The sequence below is a fragment of the Lampetra planeri genome, chromosome 5 (assembly GCF_965212315.1).
Source record: "Lampetra planeri chromosome 5, kcLamPlan1.2.h2, whole genome shotgun sequence".
NCBI lineage: Eukaryota > Metazoa > Chordata > Hyperoartia > Petromyzontiformes > Petromyzontidae > Lampetra > Lampetra planeri.
The window spans coordinates 11,580,242-11,593,036 of NC_136111.1; the positions used below are offsets into that span (position 1 = coordinate 11,580,242).

At 43.8% G+C, this 12,795-nt stretch overlaps 1 long non-coding RNA gene across 1 annotated transcript in view; it reads left to right on the plus strand.

Annotated features, from left to right (window-relative positions):
• The first annotated feature begins 11,469 nt into the window (after positions 1 to 11,469).
• Positions 11,470 to 12,795, plus strand: part of LOC144718868 (uncharacterized) — a 120,241-nt gene continuing 118,915 nt past the window's right edge. Inside the window, exon 1 of the long non-coding RNA XR_013585483.1 lies at positions 11,470 to 12,213. This is a non-coding gene — a long non-coding RNA (uncharacterized LOC144718868). The remainder of the gene's footprint in view (positions 12,214 to 12,795) is intronic.

Genomic DNA, 12,795 nt, shown 5'->3' on the forward strand with positions numbered 1-12,795 from the left:
CGCTGGATGTAGGGTTACTTTTGTTAAACACACAACCTCAAATAATTATATGTGAATAAATGGTCTATATGTTCTAACCATGCTTGCAGTTTGAATCTCCTGGATGCCTAGTCAAGTGTTAAACATATTTTTTAAAATTTGACAATATCACTGTTGAAACTATAAAAAAAAAACCCCATAGCTAATGAAACATAGAACAATAAAGTAGTAGAATCAAAAATAATTTGAGTTTAACTTTCTACCATTATCGTAATATTAAATCGTATACTAGACTTTTTTTTATTTGTTACTTTGTATACTTTTACAAAACACTTTCATGCACGACTGTATATACGTGGTATTGTGTATTCTTATTTTATGTTAATCATTCTCATAATAATTATTTTACAGTGGTTATTGAAAAAATAAATATTCACAATTAAATGACGACAGTAAATGTAAGGACTCAACATTAAATGAACACTTGTCGCTCCTAAACTTTTGTGAAATTATTCAAAAGGTGAAAGTTGCTTCATATCTCGGCAACTGCAGGATTTTCAAGCATTGCAGTCCATACATAGCTCAAACATGAAGCACATCTGTCAACGTGTTGACATGGACTGTTATGCAGTGTTGAGTTACAACATCCTTGTCTTGGACTTAAGAAAACAAGACTATAATTACACTGCAGTAACACGGTAAAGGTGGACAGCTTTGTATTGCAATGTTAACTACATCACAATATGTTGTACGGGATGGTCAAGATTTCTTCTGACCCCAAATGAATTGACTCCTAAAATGTTTTTCCATTGCATATTCATTTTTATTTTCAATAAACCTTACCTGAAAATATTGAGTTATGTGGAATTAATTGGGAGTCACAAGACATCTGGACCATCCTGTAGGAGCAGCACTAAACACACTGCTGAATAATACTTGTTCAAATGGAAAAAAAGGTTGTACGTAGCTTATAGCAGCTGCCTTGCTGGCTTGGCCTGGTGGTAGAGGCAACAAGTACCTGCCGATCGTTGCAGAGGTTTACGGTTCGAATCCAGCGTCTGCCCTGGTTATCACTGCGAGTGTGATTGCCTTAATAAGACTACACGCCGTCTGCTGTGGACGTTAGAGATCTCGTGACGTCATTCGCAGGGTCAACATTTTCCACATTCGGGAATTTACACTGCAAATTCCTCATTTGGGACATTACATAGCAATTATCGCCCCACTGTCAGATTAATGCCCCGGGTCACTCTTGCAAATGAGACTATCCCAGTCTCATGTGTTTGTAACCTGAAACATTTACGAGCATATGCAGCTAGGAACATCATCACCATCATCAGCCAAGGTCGCACCACTGCTTCATGAAGGCCTTCCCAAGCCACCACAACCTCTCATCATTCTGCAATATAACAATGAACAGAGCCTCATCGTCGTTTGGAATTCTAAGCATGCATCTCTGAATGCTTTATTGCGAACTTTGCAGTTGTTAATACATTTTCTTTGACAATGTCTGTTTCTGATCCGCATATTATAGCAGGTAATAGACGCTGATTGACAGTTCTCCTGCCGTGTTTGTTTCACCTGATGACGGTTGCTTGTGTTGTAATCAAACGTCGTGATCCATTAATTTGCTATCTACGTGACTTTACTAAAGAAACCATGGAGTATGACAAACATAGTTTGGCACGCTTTTATGCTGAATATCATGATTTAGTTTACTCGAATAGGAGGTCGAGAACAGGTTGGAGTGGTTACTTTTTTAAATTAAAGTTTTCATGGAGAATACTAGAAAGGCATATTTATAGAAATCAAATTTGATTGATTTGATTGCATTAAGTGGAAGCAATTCAAGGAACACGTTTTTAGATCTTCTCACTGTAGGCAACAACAACTTAAAAAAACAAGCTCCATCCATGTCAAAAAAAAATCCCTCTCGCCATTTGGGACATTCATCACCACAATTCCCATGACAGAAGAATTCTTTAACTTGGTGAATCATGCTTAGAAAGCAGAATGCATTCCTTTGAGACGATAACCAATTCCTCTGTCTTCGTATGACTCACGTGCACCTGGCAAGAGCCACACCTGCTGCAGACATCTCCTTGACTAAACAACACGATTCAATCCAATGGTGTCCTTTGTTCAACGATTGCACGTGTGTGAGCGCGTGAGTGTCAAAATTACCGCCGTGGGATTGCAACACATTGCGCTGTGTTGCAATGTGTTTAGATGGTGTAGAATCCCATTGTGATTTCTTTGCTTCTTTTGCAGAAACGGCTCGGAAAATGCCTGAGTGAACTGACACATGATGATTTATTCTACTTTTTTTTGCAGCCTTTTGACCGCCTAATTTGAAGCAGAACTGCGATATCACTTTCACTAGTCCCCCCCCCCCATTCTGTATTTTATACCTTGATGTGCCTCAGATGATCATAACACATGAATGGTTGGCTTTTGATCGTATAGCATTAAAGGAGAGTGGCACATTTGTTTTCACTGGAAGTTATTGTTCTTGTCCTGGGAGAAATGTTACTCGTGTTGTGATGTGTTCTTTGCTGTACTGCTTTAAAATGTATTGTGCACGTGATGCACAATTAAGACACTTAAATATAGTATTAAGCACGTTGTTGCAACACATTTCAACATATATTAATTTCCATTACAATTCGAAACGCGCACTGTACCTGTGATTATTAATATTTGAAAGGCATAATCTGAAATGCTTTACCTTTTATTCTCAGGCTATAATATTGTTCTCTTGTCATATATGTATATCAAAGCAATGGCTTTGATAAAAAAATATATATACGTTTTCTGTGAAAATATATTGTTCTGTCAATCAAAAGAGCACCACCAGTGACTATCCAATGCAGTGCCACACCCCAAGAGAACACACTCAACAAATATTCACGTTCCCAAATTATTTTAAAATATAATGCAGACTCACATGCAAACAGTAATTGCCATGATTATATGGGCGTCCGTAAATCAATAAAATGACGGATATGTGAAGGAGGCGTGTCGTCTACTTATTTATGTTACGATGTATTCTGTCCACAATGACGCAAGTGATTATTTTGCGTTGTGTATTGCATGATGTTTTGTCGAACTATGCCCCATATCTAACATACGAGTCCTTGCCTATACACGCCTGGCATCTCACCAGCATTAGTTCCAGAAAGCCCGGCTCTGCTGATGAGACATCGCATGCCAAAACCGGCCCACAGTTTTGCTTGTGTTGAACCAATGCCACTGAGATGATGTACACATGTTGAGCTTCTTTCGCACCGTACATAGCCAACCGTGCTAATCGGAGGTCCGAAGGAAGGACAACACCATCTTACCAGAAGGTTGTGTGGCTGATGGGATTAGTACAAACTACTTGAATGATTTTACGTGGAGGGATAAATATGGGAAGATGGCATATTGTCCGTTAAATTATTTTGTTATCTCCTCGCTCCACAACGACCCACATGACTATATTGTAATATAACCTTGGAAGCAACAGCGTTCGTTATTCAGAACCCCTTGATGCAGTCCGATGATAATCTACGCCTTATTGGGAGACCCGTGGCATGCAGCTCGGTATGAATACTTGTGCACAAAAGATGACCCTTTATGTTAATTTGACGTCAAATGTCTCGTGTAAGATCAGGCGAGAACCCGGAACATGTATGACAAAGACATCATGCTGGGTTTGTTGAACCCAGGGCTGCATCGTAGGGTTAAATGCTTCCAAAACAAGAAGACTCATTTACATAGTGACTTAGTTTTGTGTGTGGTGGGGGGGTCTAGATAATTATTGTTTTGACCTCCGCTTGTCTCGGATGGGTAAAGTTCGTAACATTCCGTCGCCCACTTTGTCAACCCATGCACATGCTTGCAAAACGTGCACGAACACACCAATTCACCAAACTGCCTTATTTAAACCTTTTAAACAGTATTGCCATTGATCCATTGGGGCCCAGCATTCATATAAACCCAACTTGGCTTTGTGGCTCGCAATTACCTTACGTTGGATCGGAATCCACAACATTTTTGTGTTTACAAAAAAAAATCCACCCCCTTCTCTCTGTATACCCCCCCACACCACACACACACGGTATGTGTGCGCTGTAGGCTATAATATAATCGGTTGGATTTTCACATGCGCTATGCATCCCAGCTGCAGGTGTTTCCTTTGAGCGAGTGGCTCTGTAACGGTGCGCAATTTGTTGACATTGGACGCGACGTGAGTCCAAGACGTGGGGGTGTTTTTTTTTCTCTTTTCGCCGCACGGTGCATTGAAACCCACCATTGCACTGTATTGAAAGGATTAATTGCTAACAGACGTTCTGCGTTGCTTAAATGATCCGGATTAAGGCAACGGGTCGGACGAAATGCAAGAGGCATATTGCGCATAGCTCTTGTCCGTGCATGTCAGAGTGTGTGTGTGTGAGAGAGTGTGTGTATTTGTGTGTGTGTGAGAGTGTGTGTGTGTGAGAGTGTGTGTGTGAGAGAGTGTGTGTGTGTTTGTGTGAGTGTGTGTGTGTGAGAGTGTGTTGGTGTGTGTTTGTGTGTGAGAGTGTGTGTGTGTGTTCGTGTGTGTTTGTGTGTGTGTTTGTATGTGAGAGTGTTTGTGTGTGTTTGTGTGTGTTCGTGTGTGTGTGTTCGTGTGTGTGAGAGTGTGTGTGTGTTCGTGTGTGTTCGTGTGTGTGTGTTTGTGTGATTATAACTCACGCTCTATAGAAACTGGGGAATGTAAACGGTGTGCATTGTTACGTGTTCCAGTACCCAAAGACAAAATAACAGCGTTGAGTTATTAATTTTCATGAATTCTTGTCACAAACGCCTGCCTTACAACGACAATAAAAAAAAGAGCACGGCTCTCCTCGGATGTCAGATGCTAGGATGGCTTGAGTCTGGTTAGGAAGTGGATGGGTGACCATCAGGGCTTGCCAGGCGTTGCAGGTGTAGCGCTACGAGGTGTGACCTGAATATGGCAGTGGCCGAGTGTCACCCCCCCCCCCCCTCGTGTGAGTAAGATTTTCTCAGGGTTATCCCGCAATCCCCTTACGTGCAAAAACGCTCACTCATAATTTGGGCTGCCATTCACAATGTAAAAACCCTTCTTCCAAACGAGTCACGAGACCCAGTGTAGGCGTTTAAATAAATACATAATTGGCATTATGGGCCGTTCATAAATGACGTCACGCGATTTTGGACGATTTTTGACCCCCCCCCCTCGTCACACGGCGTCACAAAAAGTCAGATCCCCCGTCAAATATGACGCCACAAAGCTCTGCCCCCCCACTCCCCCCCCAAAATAAAACATGCTTCATATCGCTTTAAACTATTGTCATTGTAGTGCGTATTTAATGTGGCGCTGCACTCTGATGTTGTAGGAGAAAACATTTATTAAAAAGTATATTTAATAAAGTAGAACGTGTTGTCTATATTTATTTAAAGTTGCGCATTTAGATGTGACGTCACATTTCTCAACCCCCCCCCCCTTCGTCACACATCGTCACAAAGGTCTGACCCCCCCCCCCCACCCCCTAGGTGCGTGACGTCATTTTATGCAATAATTGTTATTACACAATAATTTGAATTATTTGTTTGGCATTGCATGTATGTATGTTGAACTTCTTTCGCACGATACATAGTCAACCGTGCTATTCAGAGGTGCAAGCATGAATGTAATCACCGTAGCTTCAAAATTTCTACCTTCTAATCATTTGGCACCTGACTCCCAAATCCACCCGCTTAGAAGATAAATCAGTCGATTATTCCTTCCAGTGGGGCTTTGAGCACTTGAACTGTGACTGCCCGAACCACACAAAGAGTAGCAGAATGAGTGAGGGTCATATGGAATCAATACAAAATCAAATGTACTCTTTGGTTCTTTCGGTAAAGTCACGTAGGTGAGAAAAAAGAAGAAAAATAAAAGGCGGTTGTCCTACCTGATGACAGAAGCTTGTGTTGCTTCCGAAACGTCGTGATTTAATTTGATTATTTCTATTTTGTGTTGCTTCCGAAACGTCGTAATTTAATTTGATTATTTCTAGTTTTATTCTTATTTTTAATTTTTATTTTTTCACCTACGTGACTTTACCGAAAGAACCAAAGAGTATGGATCCTTGCAGTCACGAAAACTTCAAATCTAGAAAAATTTAATGTGTAAAGTAATCACATTACAATTTGACCAAAGTCAACCCACAGTAGAACCAATATTGACCCAACTCAGCATAGGAGATGGTGAGTGTTAGGGTGACGTGCAACCGCTATTTAACGATTTCAAACTTACCTCGAACGCGTTAATGTGTTCGCTTTCTCCGTCTGTCTGCCTGCCTACATCTTTCGTAAAGATGATACAATATGAACGAAAGTTTACTATAAGCTCCTACTGAATGACATATGCTTCGGAGCAGCCTTTGTGAATTTAATCTGTTAAAAAGTACCCTTACGATGTGTTTTATAACAGAAAATAATATACTATACAGTCATTTGTCAATCCACGATGGGAACTGTTGGACCATACTTCACCACTCTGGTCATCGATGGGTAGTGAAGGGAGAGAAGGCCAAGGACCAGTTCAGGTATTACACGGAACCGATGTTTTCCATGGCTGGTAATCGAACTCGGGTCTCCGGCTTCAGAGTGCAGTGAGTGCACGAGCTACCGCTCCACCCTCGGTGTGTTTAAATAACGTCGACATTTGCATTAATATTTTTACACATCGACGTCTGTAAGAGCTGCCGTAAATTCCGCTACGATTGCCATCAGAGATCCCAGATGCCTCGTATTTTACGCTCCACGCCTCTATCTATTATCATTTGTGAGGCTCCTAGAGCCAAACCAAGGCATCGTATAACAGCCACGCGCCGGTGGGTGTAATTTCCTCAAATAATTCCATACATTTCCGAACTCTCACACAGCCAAGCCACCCACCTTATCGTTGCATATTACCGCAATAATAATACTTTTTTTAAAAATATATATTATTTTCTTATTCCCCATAGCATTTTCCCTGGGGCCTTATACAGTTACAGTGGAGCGTTCCAGAGCGTGCATAGAGCATATTCGCTTCCTTACAGCTGTTTAAACGGTTCAGCGTTCAGCCCCATGCAGTGACGAGCAAGCCACGCGCACTGCATGCTTGTGTAGCTTGGCTTTGTTGGGTTTTCCCGACACAAACCCTCTATTGTCTCCGGGTAAGCGAGCGCAGGAGAACATTTCAGACAAGACAGCTTATTTTTTAGGTGCAGGCTATATTTTTTTTCGACAAAACTAAAAAATGGAACAAAACATTTAAAGGTAAAAAGACGTCTGGGATAAATTCATACTTGGAATTGACTGACAGATAGAAAAGAGGAACATGTGTACGGTGTATTAGAGAACAGGTTCACGGCATGATTCAAACTGTTAAGAAAAGTAAGTGGGCTTGGTGATGATGCTGATGGCCGATTATCGAAAATAATGACGGAGCAACGGCCAAGGTATGGACATGCGGCAGAGAGAAAAGTTCACCTCGGAGGCGTTGGAGCGAATACATCAGCTCATGCAACGGGTGCTGGACCGATTATTCCATCTCAGGGTCGTGAGAGATCGCTGCCGCTTGGGGAAGCCTTCATCGAGCAGTGGATTGACCAAGGCTGCTGCTAGTGATGTAACAACAGTGGCTCTGCAGAGAATGGTTGTGAGTTACGCGTTCGTTACGCCCCCCCCCCCGCATGCTACGAGGAGCAGGTAACAGCTCCGAGCTGAAGCTGAGTTGAACACCTGCGCGAGTTAATACTCCCCCCCCCCCACTTCCACTCCGCAACGCCCAGGCAAGTGTTGTGACTGCCCTATTGTTAGCATTTATATGTTGAAATAAAAACAATTGCGATACTGCGTTGGCAGTGGTGCACAAGCACACGTAATAAAACATGGCACTTTGGCCAATAACACTGCCGTGAAAGGCATATAAATATACGTAATGGGCGACGTTTCGTGTGTAGCTGGGACGTACTTCTGCATCGAACGATCCTCCTGCAGATGAGGCTGGAGACTCGGTGATAATTTCCTGTGTAAATGATTGGCACTACGCAGACGAATTGGGATTTTGTTTGTTTAATATACGCTTGGACTTAATTTTTTTTTTAAATACATTTGTTATTGGGTAAATTTATAACGTTTGAGACATCTTTTATGAAACCTTTCCACGCAATAAGCGTTATACGACGTCTGTATTGAATTTGCACGTGAAAACATAGAAAGGAACCACAATGCTTCAAGCACATATGAGTACAAATTGCACAAGTTACCAATTGCAAGTCCTGACAGATATTAAACCCAATTTCCAATTGCAATCACCCTATTCTCGTCTCGTTTTCTTTCTTTGTGTTAGCAATACGCATCCAGCTTGCCGAATTCCATTTTTATAACATATTGTGACATTCAATTTCATAATAATAAAATACAAATAATGAAAGAATACAACCTAAAAAAACTCACGACGATTCGATCGCAACACAAGCGGTCGGCATCGGGTGCCTGATTATTTTTTATTTTTATTTTATTATTTTCCATCCACGTGACTTTACCGAAAGAACCAAAGAATATTAATTCCTGCAGTCACGAAAGTTTTAAGTAAAAATTTAATTTCATATGAAGGTATCAAAAATTAGCATTCAATGTCGCTTACATAGAGCATCGGGTAGGCTAATGCATAATATGCAGTGCAATTTTATGATATTTGCACGTACGATTTAGTTTGATTCTTAGTTTCCTTCATATGTAAACAGAATTCTGAAAATATTTTATCACCGATAGGTAAAGAGACGTAAGTTATTCTAATCCAATAACGTTACGTTAAAAAAACCCACCTGTTTTGCAAATTGAATACGATTGAAAATTGAATACGATTGTAGTCCCTGTGATTAACACAGTATCCCAACAACTGCGGGTCTCTGCGATTCTTAACGCCGCCTGCACAAACCACCGATCACACTGCACAGGTTGTGCAGCATTGTCAACGTCAATGCTATGTTGTATTTGCGTCAATTCCCATAAATTGTGTTCACCTGACGTAAGAATGGTTCTAATTCACAGCCCTTTTGTCAAGCTACTGCTGGATTAAAGAACATAAACATACATAAATAAAGACCCCCCCCCCCCCTCCTAGCCGAGTCAATAATCGTGGAGAGGATTGCTTGACCATACTTCACTACGCTGGTCAGTTCTAGATGGTTAAGGAGACATTCTGGGGTTGTATGTATGTTGAACTTATTTCGCACAGGACGTAGCCAACCGTGCTAATCGGAGGTGTTGAGGGAGAGGGCTTGGAGCGCTTCGCAGCAGATCATTCGCCACTTTAATCCTTGGCCTGGAATCAAACTCAGGTGGCTGCGTTTATAGCGCAGTGCGCTAACCGCAGCGCCACCCCCCACCCCAGCCTCCCCTTTTACTTGACGTCGCAGTGATGTGCACGTGGAGAAGATTAGGCATGCGTGGAAAAGCGACCGTGGTTTTGGTCGCGAGGATTGGAGTTCGCAGTCAGCTCAGGCGAAGCAGTGCTTAATATCAATAAACACATATCTCATATCCCCGTCTGCTTCAGCATAATCGGACTTCAAGGAGGATGTTCTTTCTGCCATGCTGTCACATTACGTGTTCCAGTCGTGCTCGACCGATGTGTAAGAAGACACTTTATTCGACGCGTAAATGTACGAGCAAAAATTGAAATCCCGAGTCAAAAACTAAAAATCACCCTCGCTTATTGTGATGTCGCCGATATTTATTCAGCAAGCAAGTTACGAAGTTCATGTATGTGTGATGACATTGTTTGCTTACTGAAACAATATTTTAAACGGGCAGTTTTCTGAGGACAATTTGTATCCATGAAATCAAATTTATAAACTAATTGCTCTTAACTGCACAACGCATGTGTATACACACAATTACAAAGATCCCCCCGGTAGTCTTAACAGACTGTTGGGGCAAGTGCTGTTAGTGAGCACCTATGACGGACGGCATGGCACACGAGGGGGTGGGTGGCCAGCACCACGCCCGGCCGCCTTTATCTCCCTAGTGGCGATGTTTACACACCGCACCAGGTACTAATTTGAGGCTGAGTCGACCTAGGGGAGGCCAAGGACCGGCTCAGATAACCGTCACTGATGTTGGCCGTGAGCGGGAATCGAACTCGGGTGGCCGGGTTCGGGGCTCAGCGCGCTCACCGCTGTATACGACCACTCCCCACATACAAACACCCCCACGCCGACACTCGCATAAGCATCTGCATACTTGATTGAGTGTCTGCTGCGTTTCGTCTGTTACTTTTATTAGTCGTAACCGGTAGCAGCCTTTGCCAGATTTCTATCGACTTTAGCGTCACCCTCCACCGAAGGCGAATTACTTGGTTCACTGAGGATGGAGGTTGTAAATTGTCAGTGTTAAGCGCGAGATTTAAATCACCGTAGATAGAACCTTAGCCTGATATTGCCTTATAGAAGTGAAACCAAATAAACCTTCTGGATATATATTTTTTTCGGGCAAAAATTCAAAAGTTACCATTTTCCGCCGAATATTTTTTCTCGTTATGAGTATAGATTCGACTACATTTATGCCAAAATGTCAACATTTTTTTAGCCCATCTAGAGCATAATGAGAATTCTCACCAGCAATTCGTGCAGCTTGGCTCGGAAACTCCCTCTCAACGTCTCTTTCCCGAAGTGCCTCTCTCAGTCCTCGCTCAAAACAAGCACGTCTCCTTCTCCTCTTCTGCCCCCCCCTTATCTGCTGCATGATCTTTGCTGACGGCTCTGGGCTTTATACGTCTGGGTCTGGGCTCAGTAACAGTTTCTGTATGTCAGGGCTTATTTTCACCCGGTCATCTTCACAGCAGCGGATTTTGGCTCGCCATCGAACAAAGGCGGTCACTCCATTGCGCGCTTTCAGATGCGCTTCTGCGGAACGCTTTTAATTCCCATATTAGGAAGCCACTGGAGCTGTGCACTTTTATATCTCGATTGAAAACTAATTTCTTTAGAGCAGTTTTGTTGTTGTTGCGTGTTTAGTTTATTGCCCTATTGTCCGATTACCACGTTTGGCTACGTGCGGTGCGATAGAAGTTCAACATACAGACATACACACACACACGCGGGTCTGTCCTGGCTCGGAGACGCTGGAAATATTTCCACACCCGGCACACCACGTCCGATGTACATTCCCTGCTATGGCCGTGGCTACTAGCGACGTGCCTAGCCCAGTCTACCAGCGACCCGGGACATATCCAGCGGTAGAAGAAGAACCCCTTTCTTTCCCGTATTAGACGTGTGTGTGACCAATGGCCCGATATTACGAGGTGTGCGAGTGAGACCTCCCTCTCCTCCTCCTCCGTTGCTTTGACACTTGAGCTGACACCGGTGCATGGGGTGAGAGGGGGTGGAGGGGGATGCAGAGGCGGAGCCAAATCGCACGCTGCTGCGAGGCTGCACTCAAACCTCCCCCGGCTCGCATCCCGTGCACAAGCACCAGTCGGTCGCTCCTTCCCCTCCCCTTCCATCCCTCTCTCTCTCTCGCTCTCCACACACTCGCTCCTCGCTCACTCACCCAGGCTCACGGCTCTTCACACCGCACGCCAGCTCGTTTGCCCGCCCAGACAGAAGAGCCGAATGCCCCCGGCGGCCAGGCTCAGTCGCTCTCTCACTCCATCCCTCTGCGCTCTCGTCTCGTCTGCTCGGATACGTCGGGACGGAGAGACAAAGCCGTGCTTCCCCGGCTGTGTCGTCCTCGGATGTTCTTAAGCCCTCCTTTTCTCAAAGGGAAGAGGACGGGGAGAGCTCATTGAGCGGTGGTCGCCGCGTGACCGAATGGAATGGAGGATCATTAACAACGGAGGCAGATGTTTGCGTGCGTGTTAATTAATTACACAAATTGGCCGCGAGGTCACGCGAAATGTTGCTCGCTAGGTAAATGAAAGAACAGAGGAGGCTGCGGTTAACGGAGGTCAGACCCCTGGCTATGTGTGGGGCTGTACGGATGTGTGGGGTGCCCCGCTGGATGTATACACGTTACACGCCGGGTTGAAGAAGACACGGCTCATTGGTACCTCGAGGATTTGTGAGTTGGGATGCGCTGTGAGTTGGGATGCGCTGTGCTCACTCGGCTCCTTACATCCGAATGAGCCCCCTCGTGTCTCGCCCGCGTCTTGGGATGTACATCATCACCTCGCCGCGGGATGTCCCATTCTCGAGGCGCGTGCACACGGTAAGTGAATCACGCGCGCACACACACGCGACGCGCACGCGGTCACATTGTCTGGCACACGCATCACGACATTAGTCGACTTTGACGCCTTTCTGCCAGATTTTACTAATTGAGTCACGGTCACGCTAAACGCTCATAAATCTGTAACTAAGGTAATTGTCACCCGAACTTGCGATGAGCTGTTATGAGTCGTCCTAGCACAGCAGCAATACCATGAATATAAACACAATTATACAATTATTATTTTTGGGGTCTTTCGGTAAAGGCACGTAGATCGAAATAAAAATATCACGACGTTTCGATCGCAACGCAAGCAATCGTCATCAGGCCTGCGATCGAAACGTCGTGATTTTTTTTTTATCTCCGTGACTTTACCGAAAGACCCAAAGAATATGAAATCCTGCAGCCACGAAAGCTTTAAGTCAACATTTATACAAGTATTTTTCCTCGGTTGATATGTCATAAACACTCAACCTCATCGTATCACGGATTCCTGATTAACAGGCGCGCATAACTCTTGAAAGGTGGCAGGTGATACCACAGCGCAGACAACTACTAAATTGTGTCGCTGTCGATATGTCG